Source organism: Panicum virgatum, chromosome 6K (genome assembly GCF_016808335.1).
Source record: "Panicum virgatum strain AP13 chromosome 6K, P.virgatum_v5, whole genome shotgun sequence".
Classification (NCBI taxonomy): Eukaryota; Viridiplantae; Streptophyta; class Magnoliopsida; order Poales; family Poaceae; genus Panicum; species Panicum virgatum.
In genome coordinates this window covers 39,541,345-39,551,836 of record NC_053141.1, presented here as the reverse complement: position 1 = coordinate 39,551,836, position 10,492 = coordinate 39,541,345, and the positions used below count along the sequence as shown (strand labels likewise).

Below are 10,492 nucleotides of genomic sequence, written 5' to 3'. Positions count from 1 at the left end.
CACGGGACCGGTCAGACCGGTACGCTGGACCGGTCAGACCGGTGGATTAGACCGGTCAGACCGGTTGGCCTGCAGCACCCCATGTACTCGATCTCATCCGACGGCCGAGGTTCTTTCTTCGAAACGAAGTCTTCTCCGCGATGCCGCCATCTTGATGAAGATCAGGTCCGCGGTTTTGGAGGGTCCGCGAAACCCGGGTAGGTGACCGGTTTTGAGAAAACCGCCAAAACCTCACGGGCGGGAAGATTCCCGCCTCCACGCCGTGGCCCTAGACGTCGTTCCCGCTTCGTCCTTCTGACGGCCCTAGACGCCGTCCGACGCCCTCACCTCCTCGCCCGCAGCGAGGCCCTAGACGCCGTCGACGCCCGTCGCCTCCGTTAGTCTCGAGACCGACGCCCGTGCCTCCACGACTTGGCGTCTTCAACCGCTATCCGCCTCCATGGTTTTGTGGCGCAAACCAAGAAACCCGCCTTCCGTCGCCGCTTGCGCCCTCGACCCAGGAGTGGACGCCACAGCTGCCGCCCGGTCCGAGCTCTGGTCCCGGCTGCCCTTCACCGCCATCCACCGCACGGTCCATCGGCCACAGCACCTCCACGGCAGCTCTCCGTCGACACTTGACGCTCGTATACCTGCAATCCAAAGACTAAGCGCACGATCACACCGCACGGTTGACAATTCACTCATCAGAAGCAGGATAGAATACTCAACATCCCTCATGGCTCTTGAGTAAATAATACTACCTCCGTCCCTAAATATAACAACTTTTGATTTTTTTTCAAAAACAAAGCAATTTTGATGACTTAATAATGTTATTATAGAAAGAGAGAAAGGAGAGTTTTATCATGTGTGAGAGGAGTTTAATCACCATAAAATCCAAATAGTATGGTTATCTAGTTTCAATCTTGTAACTATACCTTAAGACTATAATGTGGCTGGTGGCTGGTGTCTTGAGACTGTTCGTTGTGCTGTGGCTGGTGGCTGGTGCCTTGAGACTGTTTGTTGTGCTGTGACTGGTGACTGGTGCTGATTTGTTATAAGAGAAAAGTACTACTGGCTGGTTGGTGGCTAATACTAATTTGACGTGAGAAAAAATACTATTAAGTGATTGCAGTGATATTTTGCGGCATCCAATCGGCTCGTCCCTCTCAGCGAGTTCGACCATTGGCTAGTGACTATGACCAGTGGTAAGAAAACTTGGTCCGCTGGGCAATCTCGCTTGCCTCAGCAAGATTTTAAAGGACGACCAGCTCGCGTCTCGCTCAAACGTATCTTCTCTTTGCCTAGAAATATATTATGAAAAAATTAGAATTAGTGATCAATTTTTATAATAATTAATTAAATTAGTTATTAGATAGTTAGACCAATTCATAAAAGAGTCAATTCACGAAAAAGCCATCCCAAAAGGACCATACCAAGGGGCATATTTCTTCGGACTTCCTTAGTCTTGTACAGAAACAGTGATCTCTATCAACCAATCATTCCATTCATTTTTACTTTTAATAAAATTTACAGTACCTGTTTAGTTCCCAAAAATTTTCCTACAGTACTCGTCACATCAAATTTTTGGATACATGCATAAAGTATTAAATGCAGTTGAAATAAATAACTAATTACACAATTTAACTGATTAGCACGAGATGAATCTTTAAACCCAATTAGTCTATGATTGAATATTATTTATCAAATAACAACGAAATGTGTTACAGTACCAAAATTCAAACTTTTTCGCGAACTAAACACAGCCTAATGCTTATGGTAGGCCTTTTTGAAAGGCTCGTAACAGCTCTACCAAAACAAATAAATGAAGACCGGCCACATCAAGCCGCATCCTTTTTCCCACACGTGTCTCTCTTCGGAGACGAGTTAGGCTGTGTTTAGATGGAGAGAAAAGAGATGTGAAAAGTCACAACAAATACTATAGCATACTGTAATATTTTTCGTTTGTTTGTGGTAAATATTGTCCTACCATGATCTAACTAGGATCAAAAGATTCGTCTCGCAACATACATCAAAACTATGCAATTAGTTTTTTTATTTATCTATATTTAGTACTCCATGCATGGGTCATTTGTTATATTTAATGTTTCGATGTGATAGAGATGTGATGAAAAGTTTAAATTGGGGGGGTTGGGTATCTAAACACACCCTTAGCGCCATCGTGGGAGCTCCAGTGTCTGCATCGATCTTGGAGAGGTGAACGTCGACGGCGAGCACGGTTGGAAGGCTCCGACGTGAGTTCGATTGGTGGGGCCCAGCGAGATATAAAAGACTGAGAACTCTTCCTCTCCTGAGTAATAAAACAAAAAAAATGTTGGCTTTTTCTTCCCAATAGCATTCACAAAAATGAGACCAAGCAAGATGAGGAAGAAACTAGTATACCATAATATATTTCTGGCTCTCTTGGAATTAACAAACACTAATGGTGTAATACGTATTTGATTCTCAGCAAGTTCGACCATAGGCTAGTGACTACTGAGTACTGACTGGTGATAAGAAAACTTGCTCGGCTCGGCAATCTCGCCTGCCTCAGCAAGATTTTAATAAAAGGCGAGGTGATTTGGCTTTCCTGTAAGGCTGGCTCGCTCGCTCGCGTCTCTCTCTCAAGCTTCGCTTCTCCTTATCTATTCTAGGTACGATGCTTATCTTGCTAAAACAGTTAGTATAAAATGACTTTTCAATATCAAGATATGTTGGGCCAATCTTCCAGAAATGCATGTGTATTTACGTGATTATCTATGTGTACTGCGTTTTAAGAAAAATAAACTCGGTGCCATGTCCACATGGCCTTTGCAGGCAGTTTAACACTTGCATCGGCGTCAACTTGTCAACTGCTCCCTCCGTCCTACATTATTATTAATTTTAGCTTTTCTAAATTTATAACTTTTGCTATGTATCTACATATATATTATGTTTATATGTATAGTAAAATAAATTTATGATCTATAAATCTAGAAAAACTAAAACGACTGTAAAGTATAAAGTAGATCGAGTGTCGCCGTCGCCCACATCAACCAGAGCGCGAGCTTCATTTTGCGTGACGTGCGCGAGCTTTCCCGTAAAACATCGTGATTACGGGAGAGCCGTGCCCGTAGATTGCGGAGAAGCCAGCTTACGGACCTCTGAGCCGCGTCTCATTGACTGACAGTGGACGGTGGAGCAGGGCCCGCTCCTGCCACATCACGTCATGTCAAGACCATCCCAGAATGGTCAAAGTTGCCGACCCGGGTGGAGTCAGAAGCACCCCGGGAGGACCCTGCGCGGGAAGCACAAAGGGGAAAGGGCGTCCCGGGAAGCCTTGGGGCACATCCCGGGAGCCGACAGAGCGGGCCCGGCCGGTGGTCCCCGCCTGACCGGTTTGCAGGCCCGGGCGGCGCCCTCCTCCGCGGGCGGGCATTCACACCAACAACCAAATGTATCCATCAAGCAAGTTGGCTATAAATAGAAGGGTAGTAGGACAAATAAAGGAATGAGTAAATTCCCTGTATGCCATTGTAAAATTGAGATGATCCCTTATGTGCCATTGAAAATTAGCTGATCCCTTCTATGCCATCGTTTTTAATTTTCCATCCCCTCAATGCCATTGCTGTTAACTCTCCCTAACAGATCTGTTAAAGCTTATGGCGAAAAGACCAAAATACCCCTCCGTCACCTTATCCAAAGTGACCAATGAGCTCGCTGCCCCACCGATGGCGTGGTCGTTGCTGCTCGCCGCCGCTGTCCCGAGAGCTCGCTGCGCCGGCCGCCCCACCCCCGCCGCAACCCACTAGAGGAGGAGGAGAGTGGGCTGCCGCCGCTAGTCCTCTCCGTCGTCGCCTTGGGCCGCGTCGAGGCCACCGCCGCCGGCCGCCGTGGTGCTCCCTCCCTTGCCTTCCTCCAGAGCGCGGCCCTGGCAGCTGCTGCTCTGCCTCGGCACCACGGACCGCGCCGCCGACGCCGCTGTTACCGTGGACCTCGGCCTCGCCCAGGGCCCGTCGAGGAGGCCCCCGCAGATGGCCGTCACCGGCGCTGCCACGAAGAAGTAGCCGAGCCGCCGCAGAGGGTGGAGCACCGCGGAGGAAGCGCGCCACGTAGGGAGGAGGGGCGCCGGTGGCCGAGCTCGAGCTCGAGATCGAGCGCGCCGATGGAGGGAGCAGGGGCCTCCGCCGCCTAGCTGCGTTGGATCCGGCGAGGGGGAGGGAGGAGCCGCCGCCACATCTTCACCTCGCCGCTGCGGCCACGCGCCGCCCGCCCTCCGCCGCAGGCCGGCCGCCGCCGCGCCGGACGCGCCGCGCAGGTCGTGCCGCGTCACGCAGGCGGGGCAGGCCGCCGCGAAGGCCACTACGCTGGCCATGGGAGGCGACGCAGGCCGGGCCGCGAGCCGGAGAGGGGGGCGAGGAGCGCCGCGCGATGTCCGGGAGCGGCGAGGACGTCGTCCGAGCGCCGCGCGCACTCGCTGCCCCTGCACTCGCTCTCCGCCGGGCGCCGCCGGCCGAGCGCGCTCGCCGCCCCTGCGCGTGCTCGTTGCCGCCGGCCGCGCGCGCTCGCCGTGGACGCCGCCCGCCTGCCTGCGAAGGGAGCAGAGGAGGGGCCGGCCGCCGCCGGTGCGGACCGGTGCTGTCCGCGAGAGGCCGGCCGCCGCCGGTGCGGGCCGTGCGCACGCCGGGGACGAGCGTGCGGCGAGACGGGGCAGAGGCGGAGCCGAGGCCGGGCGGAGAGGCGGCGCCGTGGCCGGCGCGGGACAGCTCCGCCACAGTCGGCGCGAGCCAAGGACGCGTGGGCACCTCTCGTGCACGCACCCCTCCACGCGCGGCTGCAAGGGCCCCCGCGCGCCACAGGGAGCTCACGACGGGGCGGATCTGCTGACGGCGAGGCCCCTCCACGCGCGGCTGCACGGGCCTCCCCTTGCGTGCGCAGCTGCTGGCATCGGGGGATAAGGTGACGGAGGGGTATTTTGGTCTTTTCGCCGTAAGCTTTAACGGATCTGTTAGGGAGAGTTAACAGCAATGGCATTGAGGGGATGGAAAATTAAAAACGATGGCATAGAAGGGATCAGCTAATTTTCAATGGCACATAAGGGATCATCTCAATTTTACAATGGCATACAGGGAATTTACTCTAAAGGAATCGACTCCTGAGGGACAGATCAAGCTCAAGGAAAGAGGATGAATAGTAATAAACCCAGAACATAAGGTGTTACGTCTCTGGACAACCTGAACCTGTCTAAACCACCTTGTCTCACTCCTTCCATCCCATCCGATACGAGCAGAATCTTGCTGCGTGTTACACCCCTGATCGAATCTCTAAACGGGAGTTCCTTTGAATCCCTACTAGCGGTACTCACCCACCCTCAGTGTCCCTCTTAGGGATGGCAATGTAATTGGCTCCTATATGGAGAGCTTGGTTGTAAAACTGTTGCTCTTTTAATATATCACTAGAAATGCTCGCGGCGTTGCTGCGAATGACCAAAGGGTGGTCTGCTTCATTTACATAATTGAGAGGAATAGATTTGCTGCGAATGACCAGAGGGTGGTCTGCTTCATTTACATAATTGAGAGGAATAGATTTGTGCAAATGAGAAGATCTGCTATTATAATTTAGCAGGCTGTAAGGGTTTTGATAGAGAAAGAAAAAGAAGCTCCAGAACAATGAGCCCTTTGAAAGATATCAGTTCCCAGAAGGTAAAACTTGCGAGCATGTGGATACATTGGAAGCTTCTGCTGCTGTCTGCTGTTCGTATTCTTAGTTTTGAACTGCAAGCATGTGGAACATTGTGGGCAGTGAGAAATTATCAACATATTATATTACATTATAATATGTTGATAATTTTTCCCTGCAAATTGTTTACTAGAAATTGTTATTGTTTGTTAAATTTGGAGAGTAGTGTAAACAATAATGTAGCTGGATACATTACCTGCATTGCTACTTCAACAATGCAAGGGAAGCTGTAAGGAGTAAAAAAAGGAATAGATTAAGTCAAAGCATAACAGTAATAATTAATGTAAAGAACTATTATAAAAACAAAAAAGTAGAACCATATATTTCTATGTTTTAGTCCATGTTCAGTATTTCTTTATATACTATATTTGTAGTTTTGTTTCCACTTGTTCCATCTTCATTTTCTATCAATATTTTTAACATTTGTAATATCAATATCATTTTGAATGTACCATGGAAATAAGTCACATCAATCACTGTAGCACACTGTAGCACTTTTCGTTTGTTTGTGGTAAATATTGTCTTACCATGATCTAACTAGGCTCAAAAGATTCGTCTCGCAACGTACATCAAAACTATGCAATTAGTTTTTTTTATTTAATTATATTTAGTACTCCATGCATGGATTATTTGCTATATTTAATGTTTCGATGTGATAGGAGATGTGATGGATGTGATGGAAAGTTTGGAAATTTGGTGGGAACTAAACACACCCATTATAATTTTTTTGTAGAATAAGTGGTGCTGAAATTGAGGCAATGCAAATCAACATAGGACCGGGTATACTAATTTGACTGGGGCACTCATGAATAACCATAGCTATGAAATTAAAACATACTAATTGTATGTATGTATGTGCCTCAAATTATCTTAATATTCTGGACATTTAAAAATATAGAGGATGTAGTCGGTCATTGATGTTTCATGACATGGTGGGGCAGGAAGCAAGACGAAGGAGGTGGTGGTAACGAGCAGTGAGTCAGTGACAGAGCAAGTGAGAGGCTTTGTGCTGTTACATCGCCGGTATATTGGACCTGTGGCATGCTGCTTCACTGTGCTCACTGCATGACTATCTCTGTTCTTATTAACATTGCATCGAACACATGGTGGGCGTCGATGTGGCATCCATCTCGAGCTTAGTACATGGTGCCATGGTGGCGAGGACAGAACAGGAGAGGCATGGATCTCTCGGGGGCGAGGTAGCTCAGGCGGGTCCGCATGTTGGGCCGCCGCGCGTCGAGCGTCGTCGTGTGGCTGGCCTCCCACGACGCCGGGGCAGCTCTTGGCTGTCAATTCGGCGGCGGCCGCTGGTGGGGAGGCAACGCAGCTATGCCGCGAGGAGCAGGTGCTGGAGGGGTTCTGCTTGCCGCACGTCGTGGCATGCCTCAGCTCGCGCGCCATTGCGAGTGGAGTGCACCACTTTCTCCTCGAGTTTGCGCCCGGCGGGTAGCTGGCTGACAACGCCGCCAGGAGCGGAGGCCGGCTCGAGGAGCCCGCCATCCGGGCGTACGCGCGGGACATGGCGCGGAGGCCTGGCGTACCTTCACGTGCGGTCACTGGTGCACGGCGACATCAAGGCAAGGAATGTGGGCGTCGGCGGGGACGGCCACGCCAGACACATGGATTTGGGTGCGTGTGGCCCGTGCAGCTTCATCCTTCATCTAGTGCTTTCCTTATGGCCAGCAGCAGAGGCTGCACGGTGGGAGGAGGCACAGATGGGGAGCGCGTAGTCGTGTCGGGGAAGACCGGGTGGGCGGGGGCGCGCACGAAGGGGAGGCGGAGCGCTGTGAGCGGACAAGGGTGGAACGAGGGATCGTCGGGAGCGTGTCGGCCAACAGGAAGGGGCTCGGCCCCTTTTGTCGACGAGATGACATCGATGGAGAAAAAGAGATCGCACACCTTTCCTCTGGCAGGAGATTTTCTTGCACTACGATTGTGACGGCGGAAGGGTCGGGAAGAAGCAACTGGTAAAGGGAAGAGACAATGGTAGAAAACGCTTCCTCTTTAGATTGGGAATTGACTGAGAAACTTTCTGACGAGAGCCACGTTGCAGGGCTTGATGCCGTTGCTTTTTCATCCAATGCTTGAGGAAAAAGGAAGCGACCTGGCCCAATGAGAAGCTCTGGTTTGGTGCTGGAATCGTAGTGTAAGATATGGTTTTTATCAAAAAAAACACAGCCCATACACATGTCACATTCCACTCCAATGTACATATATATTCTCTAACATTTATAAGTAAGTTTGGGTTACTCTAGACTATATTTTTATAATAGAAAGGTGAATGTTTCTTAAAAAAATAGATTTGACATACTCCTATTTGAACCCTTATTTTTTGGGCAGTATTTGCACCCTTATTTGCATTGATCGTAAACAAGTAAACTACTTGGTTCTTACAACGGGCACTGCCCTTAGTGGGACGGCCAATACATTCACAGTGGTAAATTTTTCGCTCAAGTCCAATTGCTCCGTGGACACACCCTCTGGCAGGCGCCAATCAAAGCCATGCAGCAACGATGCCACTATGTGCGGCACGACACACTCTGCCATGGGCAGGCCAGGACACAGCCTCCGACCGGCCCCAAACGGGATGAACTCGAAGTCCTTCCCCCTGAACTCCACGCCGGCGGCCTCGTCCAAGAACCGCTCCGGCAAGAACTCGTCCGGCCTCTCCACACCCGCGGATCCCGCATTATCCCCCAGACATTGAAGATCACGGTGCTGCCCTTGGGCACAGCGTAGCCGCCGACCTCGACGCCGTCCTCCGCGGCCAGATGGGGGAGCAGTATCGGCGCCACCGGGTGCAGCCGCATCGCCTCCTTCACCACGGCCTGGAGGTACGGCAGGCTCTCTGCGTCGGGCTCCTCGACGGTTTCTTTGCCGCCGAGAGCGCCGTCGAGCTCAGCGCGCACCCTGGCCATGGCGCTCGGGTTCCGGAGCAGCTCGGCCATCGCCCACTCGACCGTGATCGCGATGGTGTCGCTCCCGGCGGCGAAGACGTCGAACAGGATGGTCGTCAGGTTGTCACGAGCGACCTTGCCGGCGGACAGGAGCTCGAGGAGCGCGTCGAGGAAATCGCCGTGCGTGTCCCCGGACGAGGAGGCCTCGGCCAGCCGGCGGTCGATTATGCCATCCAGAACACGAAAGATCTCCTCGTAGCGCCGGCCTGTCCAGCGGCGCCATCCTTGCAGGTCGAGCCGCCGGAGGAAAGGGAGAAGGTCCGAGACGTTGGGCTTCGCGATCACCGCGACGATGGCCTCCACGAGCTGCCGTAGCCCCTGGGCCGACTCGGCGCCCACGTCGACGACGTCGATGGAGAAGAAAGCGCTTGACATGAGGTTGAGCACGCCGCCGTACACGGCCTGGCCGACGTCCACCTCCCGCCCGGCGCGGCCGCGGACGTAGCCCACCAGGTTCCGCACCTTGCGCTCGCGGACGCCGCGCACCGCCGCGAGGCTTCGCGGGGAGAAGACGTGCGCGGCCACGATGCCGCGCAGCGCCTTCCACCGCGGGTCGGAGCTCGGCAGCTAGATCATGGACCGCTCGGAGAACCCCATGGCGCGGGCGGCGTCCGGGACGGCGCGCGCGGCGAGGCGCCGGTCGTGCTTGGCGAACGCCTCCCTCGCCGCGTCGCGCGAGGAGACGACCACGGCGGTGGTGAGCCCCAGCCGGAGGCGCATGACGGGGCCGTGGGCGCGGGCGAGGCGAGCGAGCGCGTGGTGGAGGTGGCCGCCGCGCAGGTCGAGGAGGTTGCCGACGAGCGGGAGAGGCCTTGGTCCCGGCGGCAGCCGTGAAACGCCGGTGCCGCGTCTCAGGCTGCTCAGGCAGTAGAGGAGCGAGACGGCGAACGTCGCCCACAGCAGCCAGAGTTCGGTCTCCGTTTGCGCGGCCTGCCTGTAATCCTGTATGCAGATGCCGTGCTGTCCTTTGGCCTCCGAAATCTCGTGTCTTCTCGTGTGTTAAAGAGACAAAATTGTAGAGAAAGACTGCCGTGGCTGGAAACGAGTTAGGGCCACCAACAGTACCAAAACAAAAGGAAAAAATTGTTAGTTTTTTCCTTCCCAATCGCATTCACAAAAATGAGACGAAGCAAAGCAAATGAATATTTTTCTGGCTCCCTTGCAAGTAACAAACGCAGAAACGCTTGCTCGACCATTGGCTCAAGATAGGAAAACTTGCTCTGCTCGGCAATCTCGCTTGCCTCAGCAATATTTGAAGGATGAGCTGATTTGGATTTCCTGTACGGCTGGCTCGCTCGCGTCTCTCTCAAACTTCGCTTCTTATCTACGAGCTGGGCATCAACGGCAAAAATACAAAAGATGAACAGCGAGGTGAGAAGATGGATCCTCAATGCAATAGTGCTGTCATTAAATGCTGTGTCCTTTCTTCGCGTTGGATCTACCAAGTCCACCGTGATGTGTTTAGATCATGTAAAAATTTGAACCAAATTCACCATAGCAACTTTCAACGGAAGATTAGAAGAACTGAATATGATCTAACTATAAAACTAATTACATTAGATGAATGGGAAATCACGAGATAAATCTATTAATCCTAATTAATTTATCATTAGAGGTTATTTACTGTAGCACAACATTATCTAATCATAGTCTAATTAGGCTTAAAAGATTCGTCTCACAATTACACACGGGGTTGTGGAATGAGTTTTGTCAGTTATCAACATTTAATACTTCTAATTAATGGTTAAACGTTCGAAATTGCTGTAGTGCTGAAAAAAATTGGGATCTAAACACACCTGCACAAACTCATATTACTATCAAGCTCCAGAGAAAGGATAATA

General features: G+C 52.0%; 1 pseudogene; it reads right to left on the bottom strand.

Moving 5' to 3' along the window:
* Positions 1-8,002: 8,002 nt before the first annotated feature.
* LOC120712586 lies at positions 8,003-9,634 on the bottom strand (annotated as a pseudogene).
* Positions 9,635-10,492: the final 858 nt, after the last annotated feature.